A 9,435-nucleotide genomic window follows, 5' to 3' on the forward strand; every position below is an offset into this window, starting at 1 on the left:
ACCACGAGCAAAAGTGTGGAACAATATGAGGTACCTAAATATCATAAGTTGTAAAAACAAGTTTCATAAACTCATCGTTGAATGACAAAATGAAAACATTTTCTTGTAGAGAAATCCACAATAAAGCAGTGGATTTAATCTGTGCTGTTTATAGACTAAAGTAAATGACACATTCTGGGTTGATTATGTTCCACGAGTTGCATGGCACATCCTTAAGAGTGCATGACAGATGTTGTGTTGCTCTTTTCTTTGTCTGCCACAGTTGCTGCTGCTGTTCAGGCTAATTAACCATTTTTCCCCCTCCAGTTTGCAGCACAGACAAAACACTGCTGCTAAAAAGCAAATATAGAAACTTAAATGAAATGCCTAAGGGTCGAATTTCTACTGCATAACACACCAGCGAAAATGAGAGTTACCAATAAACAAAGAAATGCATTCGCATGGAAAGGTCATGTTTGCATAACTGTTTTTGGATTATACAATGCTACCTTGGGATAGATAATGAATCACATTAACCAATATGAATGAATATGCCGTTGAGAGAATAAACCTTAGTGTTGCACAACTATCAATACTATTTAAATGATTATTATAGTCCCTGTCAGGCTCTCTTTGCCACATGAAAGCCTCAAAAACAAACTATTTTCTGTGTAAGAAAATGTGGAGCTTTGGAAAAAAATAGGGAAGAATCTTTACAGTGATTGATTACCTATCATACAAGATTACTCAAACAATCAAACAAGTGATGAGAATGAAATGTAAATCAATCGATAAAAAAAAAAAACTTTCTAGTTGTCAGGGGCGTGTCAGACTTTTGGACTGGGGTGGCCCAGATTACTTTGGCAGGGGTGGCCTGAAATTTGTGAGCACAAACATGAAGAGCATTTATTTAGCCATTCTGTCTGCACTAATCACATTGACTTTTAAGTAACACAAGATAATGGCAACATATACAAAATATGTATGTCCAAAGTCATGATTGAAAGTATTTTAAAAATTGTGAAGATAACAACAACAAAAATTCAACATAAGTCCCACTTAAGCCAATCAGTGGGGCCCATGCCCACCCTGGCCACCTCTCTTGCAATACCCCTGCTAGTGTACCATTCAGGTGTAATGTGCATGGGTTTAAAGGACTCGAAACTGAACTAGAGTCTGCGTAACGTTTTTCATGTGAATCAAAGTTCAGATAAACATTACAGTAGTGAGTAACACTCCACAAGCGCTGCCTGAGGGATTTTAACTGATTTTCTTTCTTTGTAATAAAAGCCTTCATGCTTTTCTCAGTTCTCTTGATTGGTTTAAAAACAGCCACACAGTTTGAAAAAAAAACACGTCCAATATGGTGTGATGTCCTGCCAGTGTGAATAAATGTGTCTTTTCATAGAAAATCAAATTGCGGACTGAGAGTCTGTCGATAGAGCTCAACAAAGACATAAATGAGAATCAAATACACACAGTCTCTGTTCTTAATGTGGAGTTCAAAACAATTTGCATCCTAATTTCCACATTTTCTCATCATTCTGTCTGATGGGAAATGAAATTATTTGAATTAAACCCTATGACCTTCACAGTTTCCATAACTTGACCTGAGCTCCATCCACCTTGGTTACTGTTGCTAAGCATTCTCTTATTACTAACCGGCAGACTTGCAATTCAAACATTTCTATTTTGTTTTTATCACTTGTCCCTTTGTTTCACACAGAGGTAGAATGTTGGTATGAGGAAAAAATGTGTTGCAGCTCAAATTAGTATTGTAGTCAAGACCACAGTAACCAAGACCAAGACATATACCCGAGACCAGAGTCCTCAAAGGCCAAGACAAGACCAAGACATTTAGGGAGCGAACCCGAGACAAGACCAAGACCTAGGCAGACCAAGACCATAAATATCAATGGAAAACAATCAACAGTGTGCAAGGGGCGTGTCACTCACTGTAAAACCGGAAAGCTTGAGCAGGTAGACTAGTCAGAAGACTAAAAAAAGGTCTACCTCAAGTCCATTCACCATTACCAAATGAATAATAGCTTTTTAGAGGATTGGTGTCTGAAAGGTTGAAAATCCATGACAGAAAGACATGAATTTGTTCAGGGAGCTTATGATAGCCTTATGTCTTTCTAAAAACATTATAATCATAATTTAAGTGTTGTTTTTTATTCCAAGTTAAATCTAGCTATACTTTAAAATGTGCTGCAGCTGCAGTTCAGAGCAGAGCAGTGATTTATCATTCTGAAGATGTTAATGCTGAAAAAAATACCCAAAAGATCAGGTCTTTATCCCAGATTAAGTCGCTGTCCATGCAGAAAAATGTGTTTTATCTGGCTACAGTAACACGCAGCATTGAGTTACACTCGTCTTCCTGATGTGTTGCTATGAGCAGAAAAAAAACCTTGGGAGTCTGTGAAATCCCTAATGACATCATCAACCAAAGCCCGCTACCTGCTGCAGTGCCATCTCACAGTGCATTCAGCTGAGCCAGCACCTCTGCCCGGCTGATGTATAGCAGCTGTCCAGAACAACCCCCCCCCACCCCCCCACCCCTCCTACCCACATCATGCCATGCATTATGATTTCACTGCACCCATGCAACACACATACATGAAGGAGACAAACTGCAAGTCTTGGAAGATCTGCAGATATATCAATACTGTTCTGTTGTTCAATAACTTGTGTATTTCTGCTGTTAGCATTAATCCAAGGAAGTTTAATTCACGAGGATGTATGATATCATCCGCAGGAGGAAGTCATTACACCGGATCAATACTCTATTCCCTCCAGACGAAGACCTGGGACACAGTAGCAGACCAGGTCAGGATTGAGTTAGTGCCCAGGAGTGGAAGGGAAACGACACCATATGATACCTTTCTGATGTTATTATATTACAGCCGAGCCACGCTGATAAGACAAGACAAGACAAGCAGAGGACGCATTCATGCGATTACAGTCAAGGATCAGATAGCAGAAGCAGAGCAGGACAACTGCATACTAGTCTACAGAGCGCTGGAAAACTTTCATTTGGTTTCAGCTGTCATATGGTGGTGATATTCTTGATATACTTTTAATTAGTCCAATTAGAAAAGTACAACTTGCTAAGCTGGAAGGCTATAAAGCGGGGTAATGACTGCTTTCATGATGACTTTCTTAACATCGCACTTGCTCCTGGAAAAGGACTAAAACATAGGAACAGTAATTTTTTTTGTTGTTTGGATCCATTTATTTTCTCTATTTGTAGAATTCAACAGAGAGGACACAGAGGTAAATAGCTCACAAAGAAAAGTAGGTAGAGTCAAAGCAGCATCTGCCTCACAATAGGATATGATAAGATACAATAAGAAATAAGGATAAAATCACAATACAGCAATTTTGCAATAACTGATATATTGCAGCAGGGCAACCATAGTGATACATCACAATATCTGATTTACTAAAAAATATAAAATGCCACTAAAAGGTAAAGTCTTTGACACTATTCGGCTGTCTTGTAGCCAGGAGCCAAAATTAACTTTTTTAGGAGCCCAGGAGGCCTTGTCCCAGCAGCAGAAGCCAGGCTCTCGAGAAGACAGAGCTCCCCCAACCTTCAGCGAGGTGATCTGGCACAACTATAACACCCGCCATCCCCGACGCCCATCCACTACCTTCAGACTGCGTCATCCCTACAACCACCGCCGTCCTCATTCATGAACAGCCTGCACCAACCCGATAAATTGTTGCGACTATATTCTCTACCACGACACGATCAGGAGTGAATAAACACGCTGTTGCTTGGGAGAGGCACGTTTCACGAGTGCTTACATTAAACATCATAAACTTGATGTAAGTGAGCAAAAAAATGAAGCTTGTGTGTCAGAGAGCTACTCAGAGAGCTACTTTTTTATTGAGGTTTCTAAACATAATTTGATTTTCAATTTGAAAATCCATTCTTGCTTTAAAAAAAAAAAAAAAAATGTCATTAGGTCGTTACTTGGCATGGCTCTATTTTCTGCGGTGTCTCTATTTTGGTTAATTAAATATCTTTGGATTGTAGGAAGGACAAAACAAGACGTTTGAATAGGTCAGTTTAGGTATTTTCTCTCAGTTCTATCTGACCTTTTAAACTCTAGAGCACAACACACAGATTTATGAATGATGAAATAATCACAAGCTGCAGACTGATTATTGAATATGCTCACAGTAAATATCACCTACAGCAATGGTTCTCAAACCGGTGGTATGTGGGCTCCCTGTGGTGGTACGCAAAGAAATCTCCACAATATAAAAAAAAGAAACGTTCAGCATAAAACGTCAATTATTTTTGTCGTAGCCTACTCCTATCTTATCTGGCTTGTATCTATTGAGTTGTATTTATACCAAATGTGTTTTTCCCTCTAAATTAATCTAGTTTTTGCAACAAACAACTTTAATCTGCTCAATTGCGCGCAGGCACAGACATAAACAACAACAGGGGTACGCCTCGCCTTTTGAAAAGTTCCACTCGATATTCCGTTATAGTTCAGTACTGAGGCCTACATTAACAGATATTCTGTTATTTATTGGAGTTCAGCACACAATCGGTGGCAAGCAGCTGTACATTAACATTTTTAAAATGGAGCCAGGAGATGCTTCCGTTGTGATGCATTTACAAGAGTGTACGGACAGTCGCTCACCCTCTCTCTCTCTCGCTCTGAAGCTGATGTGATTCTGCTCTATTTTGCTGTCTTAACTATGCACAGGAGTCGAGAAGGATTATAGTAGCCTGATAGTACAGCAGCTCTGGATGCACGGAGCCCGCACTCTCTGGCACGCGCCATCTTGAGCATGCAGCAATTTTATGAATAAATGAAAAATGAAATAAGAACAGGTCAGAAATATACTTGGGCCCAGGTATCGTCTATTAGTGGGAAACACTGGAGACTAAATATTCTCAAACAGGTTGTTGGTATAAAGTCGTCATTTATATTGTTCTGCACTTTTTTTGATTTGGGCAAACGTCAGAGTTGTGTGGAGTTTAAGTGTCAGTTCTAGCGCTAGCCCTTAGTAGTCCTATAGTGTGGCTGCCAACAGTCAATAATAAATAATATTATGAATATATTTGCCTCCTGCGTAAAATGTGTGTAGAAATAGGCCTACAGTGTATTTTAAAGTCTACCATAATGGTGGTACTTGGAGAGGCAAATATTTTTGGAGGTGGTACGCAGTCTAAAAAGTTTGAGAACCACTGGTCTACAGTACTGTCTATCTGTAAGGTGCCACAATACAAATGTAATATTTTCAAGTCCAGACCCTTTGAAACAAGCTGGACTGGGTCTCTAAGAACAAAGATTAGCTGCTTTACATTCGAATAAACGCAATGTGCAATACAAAAGATGAACCAGACTGAAAAAAAATGTCCTTTTCTGAAACTTTTCAACAAGTCAAAATGCTCCTGGCAGTTCTGAAATAGAATTTGATTGAAACCTCTGTAGAGAAGCACAATAGGTGCTGTCAAAATGTTCCTCAGCTCCGTATTGTAAAATATGTGGGAGGCACATTTCACCGTCACAACCAATTGTGTCAAACAATGGCGGCAGTTAATTGTCAGAAAGCTACTATGGGAGCCTTCAGATACTTTTGATTGTATTCTTCCCGCCCTTCAATTACTTCCCTCTGAACGTATCTCTCAGGACACAAAGTATGAGTTCATTTGCAGGCACACAATGGCTCAGTCCATTAAGACTGCATGCTCCTCTGCTCACGGTTCTTGCTGCTTAACAGACAGACTCAGTCGCCCTTCTTCCTCCCGTTCAAAATCATAATCATGGCTTTACTTTCTCATTTCTCCCCGCAGTCGCTCCCGTCAGGACGACAGACGACTTCAGAGCCCGCCGACAGCTCGGACAGCTTGGTGTCTGGAATAGATGAGATTTCTCATAAAGACAGGATGCTCGTTGATACCAGCAAAATCCTTCTTTGTCAGAGGGCACAAAGTCAGACGGTGAGGGAGAGGAAGGCAGAGGGAGAGGAGCAGACTGGCTGAAGAGTAAGATATGTAAAGGGAAGGGGGACAAAATCATTTCCTTACAGTGCTTCTTTTTTATGTGTGGCTATATATTAACAGTCATTTATTTCTTAACATGCAAATCATATTTCATAACTTGTAGAAAGTGACAGGTTTGGCATGCTGTTAAGAGGCCAAAGAGAGGAAAATAAATGATTGAAGAAAGATGGACAGACTGCAAACTCAACATTATAACTCATCCATTTCCATTTCATGAAGGATGAGAGTTATTCACAATTAGGGACGCGGCTCATCTGAGTGATTGGCGGGCGTGTTGTAGCCGTTTGTCAGGCGGCGTAAGGCCCACCCCAACTCCCTTTTGCCTTTAACTAGGCTGACCAAAATTTAGTGAGAGACAGCATTTCCAACATGCAACCGCCATCAATGGGTTTTAGAAGATGGCTTCAGAAACCAATGAGTGACGTCCATTTTTATATACAGTCTATGGTAGACACATGGGAGGATTTTATACTGTTAATACTCGTGCAAGTGCATAAATGGTTTTGTAAAACTATTTAAGAAGAGAGATAGCAGTTTTTTCATCCCCTCTTCAAGAAGAGAATAAATAGACCGCTAAGAGTAAAAGTCAGTCGATATAGTTTCCTTCTTATGACAGTCTGCTATGATCCAACCCTGAACATTTGATGTCACCGCTGTAATTCAGCTAATAATATAAAATCTGTGCACTCGACAGGAAATCTTTGACAGGTTGAAGGCGGCTCATGAATAGAAGTCTGACTTCTTTTCCTTTTTATTCCTGCTTCTGTTGATCAAAAGTGTCCCCAATTGCTTTTTTTTTTTTTTTTTCCCATTTTCAAGTCTCTCCTTTTCCACTCAAACCTAGATTAGAGCGCCGACTACTCGCTTACGAAAGGCCACGGTCCGTCGCCATTGTTCAAACACTCCACTGTGCCAGAAACTTAAACAGTGTTTGTGTGCAGAAGAAGCCAATCTATATGCGGTAATCCCATGTGACGAGGCGGGATTAGTTACACAGCAGCACAACACAAGAGAGAATAAGCATTGTGTTATCTGCAAGTTTATGCATGCGTGCATCACATACACCAACAGGACAATAACGCCTCTTATCGCAACAAGACCTCACCATTTCAAGACAGACTGGCAAAGACATAACCACACGCTGCAGTGATGTAACACACACACACACACACACACACACACACACACACACACACACACACAGCTGGTTCTTTGCCTGACAATAGCTGAACATCACACTGAAGTCTGAATCACAGCAGAGGAACGCATTACAAGATGCTGATTTTGACACGACACCAAGACTTGTTACCTCTGAATGAAGACGAGGAAAGAGATCGCCCTTCCTCTGAAAAACTCAAACAGCAAAGCAGGCGTGCGCAAAGTGAAAGCATACAGAATACACAAGCCTTGGTCTATGAGAATTAATTGTTACTCAAAAATCTAATTGGATAGTGGTGCACCAGATTGAACGTGAGGATTAAATACAAGTGACACCAAACACTTATGAGCCAGCCAGCCAGTCATAATTGTTTAGCTCTACACTCAATTGAAATGTTTTCTTAAACCATTATGGGCTTACAGTTCCACTGTTGAATGTTTTTTTTTTTCGTTTTTCCAATGACACATTTCAGTAAGGGGAGATGTTTAAGGGATTCAACAAGCTGCCAATGCAGTAGCCCCATAGTATGCATGGACTATACAGCAGGTTTCATAGCAGGAGCAGAGCATACATGGTGGTACAAACTGAGGAAAGCTGATCCTGCAGCCACTGAGATGACAGGGTCTAACATGAGAGCCACTCTTACTACCGATTGATTGTTGTGTCTGGGGGCAAAACAAAACAAAAAAAAAGAAGCATTTACAAAGGCCAAGCAGCTTTTTATAGGCTTGTCTGAGAGTGATTGTGCTGATATCATGCTGAGGATTTGAAACTAGAGTCACTGTTCATGTGGTGCACTTGGTGCAGCTGTAGCTTGTGGAGGCAGTGCAGCCATAGGGCGCTCCACTCGGGTTTATTATGGCTCATAATAAAAAGGGACATCCGGCCGGACAGTGCACCTCAGACCCGGAGTCTACAGTTAATGTGACAATACATCAGCAAGAGTCCTGGGAGATGAAGGGATACGATGAGATCGCCTGAAGAGTCCACCATGCAAATCTGGCCGTTAACACCCAAATCAATATTGATCCAGAATGGGAACTGAGAGGAGGCAGAAGTCGTACCACGCTGTCCACCGTTTAATTAAGCTAATTCAAGTTAAAAGGCATCCTAGGTTGCCATAAAGGTTTAATTTACAAAAAGGCATATTGTATGTAGGAATGCAATGATCAAATTTTCACTTCTGCTGTCCCATTGTATTCCACAAACTGAGCGTTTCAAAAGCTTTAGGAGACTAAACAAAGGCTTGCTCGGACACATTCAACATCACGTCTCCCCCCCCCCCCCCCCCCCTCCTCCTTGAGTCACAAACACATGCTGAATTGACAAACCCAAGCAATAAATTCATTACAAACAGGAGACATTTCAGCTGACCCAAACGCGTTGAATTTCTGCTGCAGGAGCGCACCATGCAGTCTCTTATAATAAACTGAATCTCCATAACCTACCTTTATTCACAACAGGCTATACGGTGACCGCCTCGGTGATTTAAAAAACAAAAACAACAACAACAAAAAACGAGCTAATTCTCACACATTCACATCCAAGCACAGTCCAGACATCCGTCCATCCGACCGAGCGAGCGTCCGCCGCCTCCGGTTTGGTTTTACTGAAGAGCGAGGCGCAGCGGAGACAGAGGAGCCTCACAGTGTGGACGGACGCAGAGCTGCGTTGAACCCAAATGTTCCTCCATAATCCAAGTTACACACACACACACACACAAAAAAGACACTCACCGCTGTGTTCGACACCGAGTGACGACGATTTGTTTATTTCATTCCTCCCCGCTGAGCAGCTGTGTGTAGTGGTGCGTCATTGACTTCCGCGTTGAGATGGAGTGGGAAAAAAAAAGAGAAGTATTCAATTTAAAGGACAGGCGGCGCACACGGGCACCTTGATGGCTGTGCAGGATGAAACTAATGAAGAAGGTGATGATGAAGACAGTAACAATGGCAGTGTTGAGGGGGAAATGTAGCCTATTTGTGAAAATGATCATCATAGATTACATATAAATCTTATATAATAAGTATTTTCTAATTAAAAGTCTGGATACTTTAATCCAAATCGCCAAGTGTCTTCATAATCATGTTTGGGTTATCTGGCCTGCTAATTTTAGTGGTTTCACCGTTATTTATCCAAGCAAATTAAACTTCAAGAAAAAGTTCAATTATTGGTATTATGTTTATCAAAATGACCCTGGAAACCATCTCCAAATTAATGCTTATATTTCTACACTAGTTTTATGGACAAGCATCATGTTTTA

The 9,435-nt window shown here is 40.8% G+C and overlaps 1 protein-coding gene across 2 annotated transcripts in view; it reads right to left on the reverse strand.

Moving 5' to 3' along the window:
• Positions 1–9,061, reverse strand: part of marchf8 (membrane-associated ring finger (C3HC4) 8) — a 92,420-nt gene extending 83,359 nt beyond the window's left edge. Inside the window, exon 1 of one of the 2 annotated variants that reach the window (XM_065959854.1) lies at positions 8,909–9,061. The gene's annotated coding sequence lies outside the window, so the exon portion shown is untranslated. The remainder of the gene's footprint in view (positions 1–8,908) is intronic. The other variant, XM_020648091.3, reaches the window with a different exon arrangement.
• Positions 9,062–9,435: the final 374 nt, after the last annotated feature.

This window comes from Labrus bergylta, chromosome 10 (assembly GCF_963930695.1).
Source record: "Labrus bergylta chromosome 10, fLabBer1.1, whole genome shotgun sequence".
Lineage (NCBI taxonomy): Eukaryota > Metazoa > Chordata > Actinopteri > Labriformes > Labridae > Labrus > Labrus bergylta.